The 17,362-nt window shown below is 47.7% G+C and overlaps 1 pseudogene; it reads right to left on the bottom strand.

The window, feature by feature from the left end:
* Nucleotides 1–7,048: 7,048 nt before the first annotated feature.
* The window catches only part of LOC137439296 (spectrin beta chain, non-erythrocytic 1-like), a 30,703-nt pseudogene continuing 20,389 nt past the window's right edge, over nucleotides 7,049–17,362 (bottom strand).

Below are 17,362 nucleotides of genomic sequence, written 5' to 3'. Positions count from 1 at the left end.
ACCGGAAACGGAAGAAGAAAAGACACGAGGAAGAAAAGGGACGAGTATTCTTCTTCCTCGCCCCGCTCCGACGAAAGGTGGGATCGACCTTGCGCTGCGTGGAAAAGCGGCGCTCCGAAGCCCGTCTGGCGAGAGGAATTACCGGGACGTGTACCTGCCCGGTGGAGACGTCAAGTTGACGTGGGGCCGTGCATCGACCCCGCGTCTGGCACCGTCTAAACAGATGCATGCGGGTCGCACGTTGGGGCCTAACGCGCCTTGCAAGCGGCGTGGGGCTTTTGGATTGCTCTACCGTACCCGCTTCGCGTGGCCACGAGGGGCTGCAGCCACGGTGCCTGGTACGATACCTGCCCGGTGGAAAAACGTCCACCCGGGGTTCGTTCAACCGCCCGAGTGCGGCGACGCCGACCAGTATCTTGGTCAGGAGGGGCCCAGAGACATTGTGAGGAGCAGAGACCAAAAGGGGGTCGTGAGTACCGAAGTGAACACACATATATAAGATGGCCATCTTAATCATATAGGGGATTGATTGTGGATTGGGAATTGTTGATGGTTGTTTGCTATTGATTGCTCGGGGAAAATCTCCGTGGTTGTATCATTGAAATTGTATGGTGTCATTACCATTGAAATATATCCTTGAACATCAGTTTTCTCTTGGGTGGAATTCATATGGATTGCGTGGCGAAAGCGCATATATAATACAACTTTCTGGCGAAGTTCCTCTCACGGTCCGGGGGTCACCAAGACCAGGTATTCACCGAGGGGACCACGTAACAGAATTGGGGGCTCGTCCAAATTACGATTTGCAGATTCGCAATTGGGTCTACGTCCGGGATCTAAAATTGTATAAAATAATAAAATAATATTTTTATTAATTAAAATTTATTAATTAAGTATTAATTGGAATTTTTTTGGGGAAATTGGGGTAAAGTCTTGGGTGAAGGTTAACAGGTGTTAACGATAGTCACCATGGCGTTTGTGGCACAGAACTTTGCGGTAACACCGAGTGAGGCACAGTTCCGAGCGTTACTAAAGTCGGACCTCTTGAAATTGGCCAAACATTTTAACTTGGAGGTCCGAACTAATTTGAGGAAGGCAGAGTTGCAGGCCACGGTGATACAATCTATGGTGGGATTAGGAACATGGGACGAGTTAGCCTGGGAGTGGCTACCCGAAGAACCAGAAGACGTTGAGCTCCGGAAACTGGAGTTGCAATTACGGAGCCAGGAACGGATCAAAGAAGAAGAAAGGAAAGCAGAAAAGGAAAGAGCAGAAGAAGAAAGGAAAGCAGAAAAGGAAAGAGCAGAAGAAGAAAGGAAAGCAGAAAAGGAAAGAGCAGAAGAAGAAAGGAGAGTGGAACGAGAACTCCAGGAAAGGTTAGAAAGGATGAAAACAGAGGAAAGGAAAGCAGAAGCAGAGGAGAGGAGAGCTGCAAGGGAACTCGAAGCAGAGGAGAGAAAAGCGGAAAGGGAATTAAAGGAACGTGACATGGAGCTTCAGCAAGAAATCAAATTCAAGGAGCTGGAGTTAATGAGAGAACGGGGAGAGGCACCACCCTTGCTGACGGGGTTGACACCTAACCAGAAAACCTGGGATGTGGGCAGACATGTGAGGCTGGTTCCACCGTTCAGTGAAAAGGAAGTCGCGAAATTTTTTCCACACTTTGAGAAAGTGGCTCGACAATTAGACTGGCCGGAGGAGGCCTGGACCATACTCGTGCAAAATGTGCTGGTGGGGAAAGCTCAGGAAATTTATTCGGCGCTACCAATGGACCAATGTGCAGATTATGAGGTACTGAAGAAGCACATCCTCAAAGCCTATGAGTTGGTTCCGGAAGCTTACAGGCAAAAATTCAGGAATGCCAGGAAAAGGGAGAGTGAGACCCATGTGGAGTTTGCCAGAGTGAAAGAAAACATGTTTGATCGGTGGTGTGAGTCAAAAGGAGTCGGGAAAGACTTCGAAACATTGCGGGACTTGATCCTGGTGGAGGAATTCCAGCAGTGTGTTCACGAGGACATCAAAGTGTACCTGCAGGAAAAGAAAGTACCAAAGTTGTGGGACGCAGCCACCATGGCAGATGATTATGCCTTAACCCACCGAATAGGGGTCCACAAACCTAACTCCTCGCCTAGACTTCAGCAGGGGAGTTATGGAACACCCGGTGCGGAGAACGACCTTACATGGCGGCGGCCTCGAGATGATTATGGGGACAACTATGATACCCCACCTGTTCAAAATCAGAGGGATGCGGGCCCAAGACAAACTTATAGTTCGGGGGGCCCGAGGCAGACCACGAGTTTTTCCTCCGGGCCTACTTGCGCTTTTTGCAAGAAACCTGGACACTTGATGTCCAGTTGTTACCGCATGAAAAGGGAAGACCCAGAGCGGAGTCCGACTATTACGACTCCAAATGCAATGGCCATTGTGAGAAATCGCCATCAAAAGGGTTACCAACCATTTATTTCAGAGGGGTTTGTGTCACGGGATGGAGCCTCGACTAACCGGAAACCGGTTAGGATATTGAGGGACACAGGGGCACATCAATCTTTAATGCTTGAAGGCATTTTGCCATGGTCCGAGGAGACGGCAACGGGGGATAGTGTTCGTTTACAGGGCATCAAGGGCGGTGTTAGTGCTCCCCTTCATGTCATCCATTTGGAGTCCGATTTGGTGTCAGGACCGGTCACCGTCGGCTTACAAGCCACGCTTCCTGTAGAGGGTGTATCTGTGGTTATCGGGAATGATTTGCCCGGGGGTCAAGTTTATGGTAACCTGAGGGTTGGTAAAGAGCTCAGCAGGGAAAATAACACCACACCAGCTCGGGATGGCGACAAAAGTGCCAAGTTATTTGTAGGGGGACTGAACTTCAAAACAGAGGAAGAAGTTCTGACCTCTGTCTTCAACAGATATGGGCCGCTGGTGGAAGTGCGGTTGGTAAGAGACTGGGAAACGCAACAGTCAAGAGGGTTCGGCTTTGTCACGTTTGCCAGCACAAAAGACGCCAGAGAGGCAGAGAAGAATTGGAATGGCAAGGATTTGGAGGGTCGGACCATAACAGTAGGGAAGGCATTTCGTAGGCGTCGAGAGGTCTACAGGAGAGGACAACTGGGCGGTAGTTTTGGTGGTGGCCACGATCAATATTATTATGGAGGCTCCCTGAGTTACGGCCGCTCCCGAAGGAAGGATTGGCAAAGTAATGGCCGAGAAGGAGACTGCTATTCATGGGACTACAGGGACAAGTGGTCCCACCCTAATTATTAGGGAAGTTCTGAGAAGTTGAAGCACTGAATGCGGCGGAGCCGCCGAGCCAAGATTCCTACACGGATTAACCGTGAACGCCGTTCCTAAAGGCGTCCATGTAGTGAACTTTCATGCACGGACTAACCGTGAACTCCACGTTCCTCAAGGCGCCCATGTAGAGAACTTTCCTGCACGGACTAACCGTGAACTCCACGTTCCTAAAGGCATCCATGTAGTGAATACTCGGCTTGGCCTCCCGGGAAAAGTGCTATCGAGTGGTTTAACTTTGGATCTTTGATCAACCCCTTAACCTTCATTCGCAAGAAACTGACGGTCAAAGTCAGAGGGTCATGAGATGGAGTTTGATTTGGAAGGGACAATGTCATTGCTGGTGCTTAGTCCAGAGTGAGTAATCTGGAGGGGTTGTGGTGAAATTTTGGTTGCTTGATTTTTAAGTGATAACTGTGCCCGGGGGGAACTGATAATGTGGGGGGGGGGGGGGTTGAGTTATCTGGTTTGTTTCTCCAAATTGGCCGGCAAAGAAAGTTTTAGCTGGGTTCAAACTTTCTTTCTTGAAGGGGGGAAGTGTTACATATTTATGTGAATGTATGTGAATTACCATTCAGGTCTTTGCTTATCCATGCGTAGTTGATTAAGGGTTGTTGTGGTTGGAGGGTCAGGAGCCCTTCTGAAAAAGTGTCCGGAAACGGAAGTGACCGGAAACGGAAGAAGAAAAGACACGAGGAGGAAAAGGGACGAGTATTCTTCTTCCTCGCCCCGCTCTGACGAAAGGTGGGATCGACCTTGCGCTGCGTGGAAAAGCGGCGCTCCGAAGCCCGTCTGGCGAGAGGAATTACCGGGACGTGTACCTGCCCGGTGGAGACGTCAAGTTGACGTGGGGCCGTGCATCGACCCCACGTCTGGCACCGTTCGCGGCACCGTCTAAACAGACGCGTGCGGGTCGCACGTTGGGGCCTAACGCGCCTTGCAAGCGGCGTGGGGCGTTTGGCTTGCTCTACCGTACCCGCTTCGCGTGGCCATGAGGGGCTGCAGCCACGGTGCCTGGTACGATACCTGCCCGGTGGAAAAACGTCCACCCGGGGTTCGTTCAACCGCCCGAGTGCGGCGACGCTGACCAGTATCTTGGTCAGGAGGGGCCCAGAGACATTGTGAGGAGCAGAGACCAAAAGGGGGTCGTGAGTACCGAAGTGAACACACATATATAAGATGGCCATCTTAATCATATAGGGGATTGATTGTGGATTGGGAATTGTTGATGGTTGTTTGCTATTGATTGCTCGGGGAAAATCTCCGTGGTTGTATCATTGAAATTGTATGGTGTCATTACCATTGAAATATATCCTTGAACATCAGTTTTCTCTTGGGCGGAATTCATATGGATTGCGTGGCGAAAGCGCATATATAATACAACTTTCTGGCGAAGTTCCTCTCACGGTCCGGGGGTCACCGAGACCAGGTATTCACCGAGGGGACCACGTAACAGAGGTCAAGAGCTGCAGTAGTAAGTGCTGCGGTCTTGTGTGAACACACAGCATTAAGAGGTCTTCACATGGACAAACCCCCTGGGTTGGCACTCCATTGGCCAGGGGAGGGGTGAGGATTTGGGGGCTATCTCCACATGTGGGTGGGCTTCAAGAGATGGAAAGAAGTGTGGAAGTATTTTGAGCATTTCTATGTTAATTTGGTAAACACACATTAATACTGTGGATGAATGTTTTTGTGTCTCCGCCGACAAGGTTGCTGGAGGCATTATGTTTTCAGGTTGTCCGTCCGTCCTTCCGTACGTCCGTCCATCCATCCAGGCTAAACCTCATTTTTATCAGCAACCATATGTCCGATTGAGACAAAACTTTCAGGGTAGGAGTGACACCCATGCAGAATGTTTTTATGATAATTGTGACGTCACTGGTCACATGGTATGGCAGCCATCTTGGATTCAAAGCAAAATAATTAAAAATATATTTCTCGGAAACCGCTGAATGGAAAAATTTTAAACTTGGCACATTGTCATGTACTCCAAATGGGAAACAAAAGCAGAATAATGATGACATGATAGGTGAAGTGGTATACCAGCCCAAAATGTTTTAATCGTATTCCTTATCCTAAATATCTGAAATTGCATGCACATGATCTATGACCCATTTGTATTGAAATATTAAAGTTATGACATCATACGTCACATGGTTTGGCAGCCATTTTGGATTGAAGGAAAATATTAAATAATTACATCTCTGAAACAGCTCCCCCTATATATGCGAAATTTTACAAATATCATCTAACAGCACTGTTGCATATAGTTTGAAAATTATGATGTCATAGGTCACGTGGTTTGGCAGCCATCTTGGATAGAAAAACGAACCTTATCCGATCAACACGAAACTTCACAAACGTGATCCACTACCCATACATATGCAGAGTGATGGCATCTACCCATTGTGGGACTATGCGGAGGCATATTGGCGACACAGTCGCATTGTTCTAGTTTTAATTTTGTTCAAATTATACTGTTCAAAGACAAAATTTTACACATTATTTTATCCTTTAATGAAATGTCTGCTGTTTCTTGTCCGGAGGACACATTACGTAGCCTATATTCTGCAAGAATGCGCACCTAATGAGCCTGGCCATCTGAAGTCAGAAACACACCCTCCCATTGGCCTTCTTGCGGTGGGAACTGCCTCCCCATATGGTTCTCATTGCTTTAATATGTGTTCTTATATCAAATATACAATTGCATATACTAGGGCATGCCCGTACGTGGGTGCCCGTTCCTTGCCAAAAAAAAAAAAAAACGCTACCGTATGCTCTACCCCGCCCGTACGCCCGTACGCCCGTACGCCCGTAAACAAAAAAAACAATGCTCTTCGCTTCCGCCCTTCGCTCTGACTGAATTGGGAGAAATAATGCGCATAAGAAATCGAGAAATTATTATTTTCTCCGGAAGAAATCGAATTACGAACCGTAATGGCGCACGCGCTCGGCTCGGCTCGCTCTCACATCGGCCACGCCTACGCAACAACGCGTTCTGTGATTGGCTGCCGGAAGTGAAGTCTTCACTGTCCGGAAGGTCGCAAATCGCAGTTACGATGAATCGCAAATTAGTTTTAATTAGTTTTAAAACATAGTTTAACGCCAACATAGTTTGCCAACGTGAAATAAATGAATACGCTCTCAAATGTGCCGTCCGAGGCAGAGTCTGTTCGCCACGTTCGGCACACGTGATAGCTCGCTGCTCTCTGATTGGTTGAATCGTTTTTTGGACATAGCTCGGTAACTACTTCTCCGATTAATATGAAACCTTGAAAAGGCACATCCTCGGGTCCCCAGCAATATACCTGGCAAGTTTAAAGTATATCGGACCCGTGGTTGTCGAGAAACAGCGGTCACAGACATACAGACATACATACATACATACATACATACATACATACATACATACACACAGAGATTACTGGAATTATAGATAGATAATATCTCATGTCAAATATATAATCTTATATCAAATATATCATTGCTGTCCAGTGTCCGGCACATTAATTTTCTTGGCTGTCAAACTTGTTTTTATAATATTATTGGAAAGAATTTTCATTCGTGTGCTGTCTGATCAGAACTTGCTTGTTCTGATCTCTACATCTGTGTAACCTAAATGTCCCCCCTCCCCCCCCCCCCCACCCTTTTGAAATCAGTATATATTCTGAAGGCTCCGAGATCAGAATTAGGAGTGACTCCATGCAACTTGTTTGGTGTAGCACCCCTTCGTGCACACATCTATTTATTTTTGATGCTGTCAACCCTATATACAAATAAATTATACTTTGAACCTAATTGAAGTGTTTCGTCTTCGACCGAAGTTTACCAAGTCTCAAAGTGTCCACCTCTGTAACTTGTGTGTGTATTTTGTGTTTGTAACAGGTCTTTCATGATCCTTCATTCGGCTGGAGTAAATCAATTAATTAATTAATGAAAAGGCCTACCTGAATCGTGGCGAGCTTCCTTTCCATTCCTGCAAGTTTAAGCTGCAGGGCCGTGGCTCCAGCCAGGTCTTTTCCAAACTCTTGGCTTGATTCGATGACTTTGGTTTTCTCCTTAATCCAGGCCTTGGTCACGTTTCCTTCAAGGTGAAAGCTCTCGATGCTGAGGGCTGACTGCAGCTCTTTTTTCTTCAGGTCCAGCAACTCGAGAAACTTGTTCCACCTGCAGGCCCGGAGACGAGATGACGTGTCGAAGCACTACACAATGAGTGTCTCTATCATATAGACCACACAGAAGGTATATGTACAAAACTCCCGAGAGCAAAGAAAGCGAGATCGAAAGCATGGCTATGCCTGTCATTCAAGTGATCCACCTTCACCTTGATGTCTTGTTCTCCAGGATGACCGGCGTTGATGAGTTGAAGGGAAAGTTGGTTCACCACAGCGATGTGTGAGTCCTCACTGTTCACCTCGAGATCCAGGCTTTGGAAACTGGACCAAGCAACACGCAAGCTTGCAGCCAGACAGCCCAGACACAAGTGAAACTGGATGAAAACTATGACCTTTTTATTGTCTTGCCTCCACAAAATTGAGAAATAATTTAATTCTACAATCAAAATATATAAAAGCCCTGTGTATTTATTTATCTGTCACACAGGAAGTGACGTTGAATTCGTCACTGAAAGGGAGCACACACAATATAAGTGTTAGCGACAGTCGCCATTTTGTTTCCACTCGTGAATTTCTGCCGTCGCTAACGGGTCTAACCTAAACCTAACTCGAATATGCAAATGAGTCATGCTTGGGGTCACAACCTGGAGGAAGCTATTTTAGACCTGAGGCCGTCATCATCATCATGGACGGTCTGCTCCATATTTGTCTATTTGGCGTGATCGGGTGTTTTCATTACCCCACACGTGCAAAACGAAAAGCGGGGTTTATAAATGGCTTCACTCCTGTCTGTCTGCCTGCCTGGTGTTTAACTCTCTACCTGTCTGGCCTGTAATTGTGTGTCATCAATCACCGCACACTACAATGGTCAGATTTCCCCTTTCGATTGCAGGTAAGGTTGTCCGTAAAAGAGTGACGCAAACACAAATAGGTTTCACCAAAAGAACCCGAAGTTGGTACAATCGGTCTATGTAGCCAACCAAAGACTTTGAAATATCGAGGCTGGGGAATCAAAAAGTTTATCGGAAGTTTTCCCTCCAATATAGAATATAAACTTAGCACGAATGTTCAGTCCTTTTCTATGAAATTTCCAGGTGGTGTCACACACTCGTGATTCTGAAATACTTTTGAGGTGCGGGGAATGTTGGGGTGGGGGGAGGGACTCGGGGAGGGACATTTTGACTCGCCCTGGTGGACCTGGTTGAAGAGGTTGAGGACCAAGTGCTTTAAATATGACAGTTAGGTTTCATTGGGGTCAGGATCGCACAAACATCATCAGCTGTTTCAACTCACCGGTGCTGGACCACCTCTAGATCTTCAAGGCATGCAGGTAGAATCATCCCGTTCAGCCATTGCTCTTTCTCATCGGTCCACAGATCACATAAATCTGCCTCACTGGACAACTTGTACAGAGCCAGCGCATCCTGCAGCCTCTGCTCGCGGCCGAGCGCGGTCTCCACAAGCTCACTGTACCGTCGCTCCAGCTCCACAAAGCGTCCCGGCCCGTCGGCCTTCTTCATTGTCTTCATAGTCAGGAGGTTTTGGGCCTGCTCGCGCAGAACATCCATGACTGGACTGTGGGGAGAAAAAGAACCACACGAGTGGTGACGTCATATCCTGTATCGATAATACAATTTCTTATTTTGCATCAAATACCATCAAAACGCTTGCAATGTTGTCCTGGTTATCCAGGTACTACAGGTACTGTACCTGGTTGTGATTGATAAAATCAGAGCATGCATGGTGAGATAGAAGCTCTCTTACCGGAATCCAGATATCCCCGCCATCACGTCCTTGTGTTTCTTGACTAGCGTTTGAGCAGAGAACAAATCACTGCCGACGTCACCGCAAGACACGAGGCGAAGCTCGTCCTTGAGCCAGCCCTCAAGGTCGTCTAAGTCCGCCGCGAACTGCCGCAAACTTTTAGCATCGCTCAACCGCTGCTTCTGCGCCGTCGCGATTTCTTCCAATCGGTTCCACATTCGCTCAATTTCATGCACTCTCTCGGCGATCTCATTTGCATCGAAATGTCCCTGCTTCGTCAACGTCTCAACTTCGCGCACCGTCTCACCTTCGCGCACCGCTTGCTTCAGATGCGGCCGGCGGATACTCAGCTCGTCCTCGAGAGTCCGATGACGTGCCAGGAGACGTCGAACGCTGCTTCGGTCCTCACCGACCTCCTGGGATGAAAGAAGAGCTTCAGTCTCGCATATCCAGCTCGCCAGTTCATCCATCACGGAAAAGAAACACCAGCGTTGCCATGATTCTTCCAGTTTATGTCGCTGCGCTACCTCCATTTCACACAGCTCAGCAAAACGGGTTTCAAGGTGAAGAACACGGTTCTGTACAAGCCCTGGGTCACAGGGCTTGGAACCTGCAGACGGTGACGTGAAACATTCGGAACCCCATTACTTCAATTTTGGTGACACTCAACTGCATACAACAACAACAACAACAACAGGCATTTTAAGGCCATTTTCCCTGCTGGAGTGGGGGTTAGCCTTGCATTAGCCATGACAATCTTTTCCATTTTGCCCTATTTTCTGTATCTCCCCTTGTTAACCCCCTTGCCCACATTTCTTCTTCCACCACCTTTAGCCAAGGCTTTCTCGGTATTCCCTGTCCTCTTCTTCCTTCTACATTCATTTCCATCACTCTCCTCAACCAGTCACTTTCATCCTTCCTCAACACATGACCAAACCATCTCAACCTGTTTCTCTTCACACCATCCATCACAGGCTCTATTCCCATCATCTTTCGCAATTCATCATTTGTCTTCCTCTCTCTCAACGATACTCCACACATCCACGGAACTATTCGCATTTCGACCCTTTCCAGCCTTCGTTGCTGCTCTTCGTGCATTACCCATGTCTCGCTCCAATAAATCATAACACTTTTCGCACATGCAGCATACACCTTTCCCTTCAGCTTCAACGACACTCCCCTCCTTGTCATCACGCCACTCAGTTCCCGAAACATCTTCCATGCACATCTCACTCTAGCAACTGTTGCCGAGTCGGATCCACCTTCTCCATTCAACATGTCTCCTAGGTATCAAAATGAAAATTACACTCAACTGGATGTCGCCGAAAATTAAGTGAAAAGTTAGAGTTCACTCGCATATTCTACAACAGCCCCAAAACAAATACACAATGCAAAATACAAATACACAGCTACTCAATACAATAATATTACACAATAAAATACAAATACAATAAGAAAGAGCAATCAGAGATTGCAGACCCTTGCCAGGACATGTTTTTAGTGGTTTTTAAAGCTTATCTGTAAAAACAAACATGGCGGCCACATGGAAGGACGTGACCGATGACGTTATTATTTTATTTTTTTCTCGGCAATTTATCCAAAGATGACGATGAAATTTCTTCTTGATCGGATGAAATTTTGTACTTGTCGAATTATGACGTCATAATTGAGGAACCTATGACATCATCATTGAACCACCTTTAATAATAATAATAATAATAATACATTTATTTTATATAGCGCTTTTCCAGAAGCCCAAAGGCGCTTTGACAGAGTACAAAAAACAAGTGCAAAAAGACAAAAATCAATAGGTAAATAATCAAAGCAAAAGGAAGGAGAAGGAGAAGAGACAGTCAGGGGTTAAATGCTGTGGGTTAAATGTTGAATGCAGTGTTGAACAGGTGGGTCTTGAGTGATGTTTTGAATGTGGTGAGTGAGGAGGAGTCTCTCATGGTGTGAGGTAGTGAGTTCCAGAGGGTGGGAGCAGCGATGGAGAAGGCCCTGTCCCCCCAGGATCTGAATTTGGTCCGCATGGGGGGGGGGGTTCAGGAGGTTGGTACCAGCAGAGTGGAGGTTGCGGGTGGGAGTGTGTCTGGAGAGGAGGTCAGTCAGGTAGGATGGGGCCAGGTTATGGAGGGCTTTGTAGGTCAAGAGGGGGATTTTGTACTGGATTCTCTGGGGGATGGGGAGCCAGTGAAGCTTGTAAAGGACGGGGGTGATGTGGTCACGGGTCCGGGAATGGGTGAGCAGACGGGCAGCGGAGTTCTGAATGTATAGGAGTTTATTGGTGATTATTGAGGGTGAACCATAGAGGAGGCTGTTGCAGTAGTCCAGACGGGAGGTGATGAAGGCATGGATGAGGGTTTCTGCAGCCGTGGAGGAGAGGGATGGAAGGAGACGGGCGATGTTTTTCAGGTGAAAGCAGGCTGTCTTTGTGATCTGTTTAGTGTTTTTGTCGAAGGAGAGGGTTTGGTCAAAGATGCTGCCAAGATTCCGGATGTGAGGGGAGGTGGATACTGGGAAACAGTCGATGTTGAGGGCAAAGTTATGGGTGGATTTGGTGAGCGTTTTTGGGCCAATGATGATTATTTCAGATTTATCATAGTTAAGTTTGAGGAAGTTGATTTGAAGCCAGGATTTTATTTCAGTGATGCAGTTTGTCAGGATAGAGAGGGTGGCGGTGGAGATGGACTTAGTGGAGATGAAAAGCTGGATGTCATCGGCGAAGCAGTGGAATTGGAGACCATGACGGCGGATTAAGTGACCAAGGGGGGACAGGTACAGGATGAAGAGGAGGGGGCCGAGAACTGAACCTTGGGGGACACCTTGGGGGAGGGGAGCAGTGGGGGATTTGCAGTTATTGATGGAGATGAACTGGCGTCTGTCAGAGAGGTATGATTTGATCCAAGAGAGGGCAGTGCCGGTAATGTTAAAGGTTGTTTCAAGTCGGGTGAGGAGGATGGTATGATTGATGGTGTCAAAGGCGGCGCTGAGGTCGAGGAGGATGAGAATGTTGAGGTTGCCAGCATCAGAGGAGAGGAGAAGGTCGTTGGTGATTTTGAGGAGAGCAGTTTCAGTACTGTGGTTGGAGCGGAATCCGGATTGGAATGTTTCAGACAGGTTATTGGCAGAGAGGTGATGTTTGAGTTGAGTGGCTGCAGCGTGTTCCAAAACTTTTGACAGAAAGGGTAGGTTGGAGATGGGTCTGAAGTTGTTTAGGGTGTCAGGGTTGAGTCCAGGTTTTTTCAGAATGGGGGTAACAGCAGCAATTTTGAGGGATGGTGGGACGATGCCTGTAGACAGGGAGGAGTTTATTGTTGCAGTGATAAGTGGAGAGAGAGCAGGAAGGGAGGCCTTGACAAAGCTGGAGGGGATGGGGTCAAGAGTGCAGGTGGCAGGTTGCATTCCTACGAGGAGTTCAGAGAGGTCAGTAGGGGAGACTGGGGAGAACTGAGACAGGGGTTGGCAGGATAAGGGGGGGCAGGTGGTTTGAGGGGGAGCGGGTGCAGTGGTGGTTAAGCTGCTGTAGATGTTGTCAATTTTGCATTGGAAGAATGATAGGAAGGAGATGCAGTTGTCTACTGTGAATGACTGGGTGGTGGTGTTCAGGGGGCTGAGGAGTTTGTTTATTGTAGAGAAGAGTGCTTTTGGGTTTCCAGAGCCAGGGTGGATAATTTGAGAGTAGTAGGCGGAGCGGGCACAGAAGAGGGCATCTTTGTAGTGCTGCAGGTGGTCTTTGTAGGCTTGGGAGTGAATTGTGAGACCTGTTTTATTGCGGAGTCTTTCAAGTTGGCGAGCACGAGTTTTCATCAGGCGGAGTTCAGGGGTAAACCAGGGAGCAGAATGGGTGAAAGAAACTGTTTTGGTTTTCATAGGTGCAAGCTGGTCAAGGCAGGAGGAGAGAGTGTGGTTGTCGTAGTCAGTGAGGTCAGAAGGGGTGTGGAGGTCAACGAAGGGAGAAGTGGACATTTTTTCAGAGAGGGTGGATGACAATGAGGTAGGTGAAAGAGCGTTTAGCTTACGGAAGTTGATAGTGCGATAATGCCTTTGTGCTGGGGTGGGGATGTTGATGGTCATAGTGATGGCTAAGTGGTCAGAGAGGGTGAGGTCGGAGCCAGAGAGATGATGCAAAATTAATCCAGTAGAGCAGACAAGGTCCAGAATGTGACCACAGTTATGGGTAGGAAAGTTGACATGTTGAGTGAGGTTAAAGCAGGTGAGTAAATCAGTGAAGTCAGTGGTTATTATGGAGTCAGTGGAGTCCATGTGGATATTGAAATCACCGAGGAGGAGGATTGAGGGGGAGAGGTAACAGAGCTGGGTCAGAAAGTAGGAGAAGTCAGACAGGAATGTTGGGTGTGGTTTGGGAGGGCGGTAGACAACAGCCATGACTGACTGTGTGTGACCAGAGAGTTTAAAAGCCAGGTGTTCAAATGATGGAGCAGATGAGATGGAGATGAGGCTGGTCTTGATGTCCTGTCGGTGAATTACGGCAATTCCACCACCTCGGCCCTCCGAACGTGGTTTATTGATGTAAGAATATCCATTGGGTGTAGTGAGGTTGAGTGAGAAGTAGTCCAGAGGTTGTTGTCAGGTTTCGGTGAGACAGAGAAAGTCCAGTTTATTATCCAGAATGTAGTCGTTCAGGATGATGCTTTTGTTGTTGAGGGACCGGGTATTGAACAGGGTGAGCTTGATGTTGCTTTGTACGGTGGGGATGAACTCAGGTGATTTAGCCAGGGTTTGCAGACAGGAGGTGCGATCGTGTGCGTTGCTGTGACCAGGTGCGCTGGGACGATGAGTGGGAGTGCGCTGAGCCGACCAGAGTATGGGAACGGAGTGACCTGTTTGTAAGTAAACAAACTTACGACCAGAGCCTCTATGAGTATATCTGGGTCGTCGCAGGAGTCCGTGGTATTTGATTGCAGAGATGCATGATGGGGTGGAGTGAGTATTGAGCAGAATAAGCCTTGCGGCGGAGTACCTCAGAGCCATGCCAGGCAGGAGCGAAGGGACGAGTACAAGGCCAAGGTCGAGGAGGCAAAGCGGCAAACGCAGCGGCAAATGACCGCAGCCGCAAACCAAGACCACAGCGGCAAACAGCCACAGCCGCAAACAACGGCCACAAACAACGGGAGCGGGCCTGAGGAAACAGTGGAGGAGCCGGGCAGGTGAAGCCAGGAGCAGAGCCAGGACCGAGTAGAGGGCAGACCCAAAGGCCAAAAATCCGCCACGACCACCAGAAAAGCAAACTATGTACAATGGCCCAAATGCCCTTTAGAGGCCATTTTTCCCCGCAGAGCAGGGGTTGGCCTTTTTTGGGCACTGTGGTCCCCTTTTTGAAGCAATGTTTTACAGCCGGATGCCCTTCCTGACGCCAACCCTGTTAGTCGCCTCTTGCAACTCACAGGGAATTACCAGTGAACTGGTACTCAATTTGCCAACATCGGAAGGATGACAGGCTGAGTCAACAAGCAAGCATGTTGCAAGAGCAGGTCCAACACGAAGGGACAGTCTATGGAAGGCAAGAGGCAAAAGGAAGAGCTCAAAATGCCGGCGAGCGAGCGGTTTTACTCGCAGTCTTCTGACGTCACTGGCGCTTTTCCTCCAATCAGCGCATCGCTTGTTGCGTCCTCCACACCGACTGGCCGAATGTTTGCGCCTTCCGCACTGATTGGCCGAGGTGTCATCGGTCGGTGGCCAATCAGTGTGTCGCTCCTTCACCTTCCTGAATCTTCTCACCGCGTTGGTGTCCTCTCATTGGCCGAGCGCTTGGCGCCCTGCTCCTTGTTCGCCCTCCCCCCGTCAATCAAGAGCCCCCCTGAGCATGGCTATTGCCTGCCTCGCACGATGTTTGTCGCCATGGTGGCGTACTGCGTGGCTGCTGCCTGTTGATTTTTCCGGTCAGTTCCTATGGTCAGTCAGTGTAAGGGGGGGATTTAATTAATGTGTGCACTGAGGGCCTATCTAAGTGTCTAGAAGAGTGCGTTGCCATACGGGACAAAGGAATGATCACCAAGTCTGACACACAGGGCAATTATCTTAGTCCCGAGAACTATTTATCACACGAACATCCTTGTATGATCACAAGGAAAGGAGCGGTGTACAAAAATACAGAAATAATACCAAATGCAAATACAGCAACTCAAGATAGAGTGCAATTGTCGTGGGGTCGCGACGCTTCACTCGGAATGATCCCCTGAAGAGTAAGTGTTGGTTGGGCAAAAGTCCAAAACGTGTCCTTATTCTTCCACCTTCTGAGGGCCATGGGAAAGTACTGTTTCTCAAAAGGAAGGTTACCAATGATACGCACCATCCCCAAGAGCTGCAATAGTCTGCGCAGCGTCATTCACACTGCGAATGCGCTCCTCCTGCAGCCGAATGTCTGCCTCGACGAGTGTATGCTTTTGGAGCAGATCCTTAACATCCAGGAGGTGCTTACCATAGCACTGAGATTGCACCTGTGCCTGGAGAGTACACAAATAAACATCACCGAAGCTTTGGTTAAAAATAAATAAAGGAGAACCACTCGTTTTCTCACAAAAAGGACACGTACAGGAGACCTTCAAACATGGGTCCAATCGGTATCAGGGTAACACCGACATGCAAGGAGCACGATCTCAAGCAGATTTTACTGTTTTCAAAACAGGAGATCCAAAACAAAGACAACATGGGGCATTTAACAAGGCAGAACCATGACCAGATACAGTGCCCAGAGAAGATCTACACCCCCTTTCAAATTTTTCACCTTTTGTTACCTTATAGACTGAAATGATATTGCACAAAATCAGACTTTTTCCACCTTTATTTACACATCGTAAACCAAAACTTCCAAGTGAAAATAAATTTTACAAATCTCAGAAAATGTATTAAAAATACAAAACTACTTTATCTTGGTTGGATAAGTGTCCACCTCTGAGTTAATACTTGCTGGAAGTATATTTGACAGCAATTACAGGTGTGAGTCTATTGGGTTCCATCTCCACAAACTTTGCACACCTTGATGGGCAATATTTGCCAATTCTGTACAAAACTGTTCCCGCTCAGTCAGGTTGCGTGGGGAGTGTTAATGGACAACAATCTTCAAATTGGGCCACAGATTTCCGATTGGATTTAGCTCTGGGCTCTGACTGGGCCACTCAAGGACATTTATATTTTTGTTTCTTAGCCACTCCAGTGTAGCTTTGGCAGTGTGCTTCGGGTCGTTGTCATGGTGAAAGGTGAACTTCCGTCCAAATTTCAGCTTTCTTGCAGAGGGCAGCAGGTTTTCCTCTCGAGAATTGTCGGTATTTTGCTCCATCCATTTTGCCTTCTATCCGGGCAAGTGGCCCAGCCCCTGCTGATGAGAAACATCCCCATGACATGATGCTGCCACCTCCATGATTCACAGTAGGGATGGTGTTCTTTGGGTGATGTGCTGTGTTGGGTTTGTGCCAAGCGTGACATTTTGCATTTCAGCCAAAAAGTTCCATCCTGGTTTTGTCGGACCACAAAACCTTTTGCCACATGGCTTCAAAATCTCCGGAGTGGTTCTCAAGGTGGGTCTTTTTGAGTAATGGCTTCCTTCTTGCCACCCTACTGCGCAGGTGAGATTTGTGGAATGCTTGGGATATTGTTGTCACATGCACACAGTGACCAGTCTTTGCCATAATGGCCTGTAGGTCTTTAAAAGTTGCCATTAGCCTCTTGCTGGCCCCTCTGATCAGTCTCCTTCTTGCTTGGTCATCCAAATTGGTGGGACGGTCTGATCTAGGCAGGGTCTTGATGGTACCATACGCCTTCCACTTCTTAATGATTGGCTTGACTGTGCTCCAAGGGATATTCAAGTCCTTTGAAATATTTTTGTACCCATCCCCTGATCTGTGCCTTTCCACAACTTCTTCCCATTGGTCTTTTGAAAGCTCCTTGGTGCTCATGGTTGAGTCTTTGCTGTGAAATGCACTACCCAGCAGAGGAAATCTACAGGAACAGCTGATTTTATTTTGAAATAATCAGAATCACTGCAGTTTAGGTGGAGGCCAATTAACTTGGTGTGTGATGTTGAAGGTGATTGGCTACACCTGACCTAATTTACAATTGCTATTATAAGGGGGTGTGGGGGAGGGTGGACACGTATCCAACCAAGATAATCTAGTTTTGTATTTTTAATAAATTTTGTGAATGTTGTAGAATTTGTTTTTCACTTGGAAGTTGTG

The sequence above is a fragment of the Myxine glutinosa genome, chromosome 14 (genome assembly GCF_964187855.1).
Source record: "Myxine glutinosa chromosome 14, kmMyxGlut1.1, whole genome shotgun sequence".
Taxonomy (NCBI): Eukaryota; Metazoa; Chordata; class Myxini; order Myxiniformes; family Myxinidae; genus Myxine; species Myxine glutinosa.
This window is presented reverse-complemented; position numbering and strand designations above follow the sequence as displayed.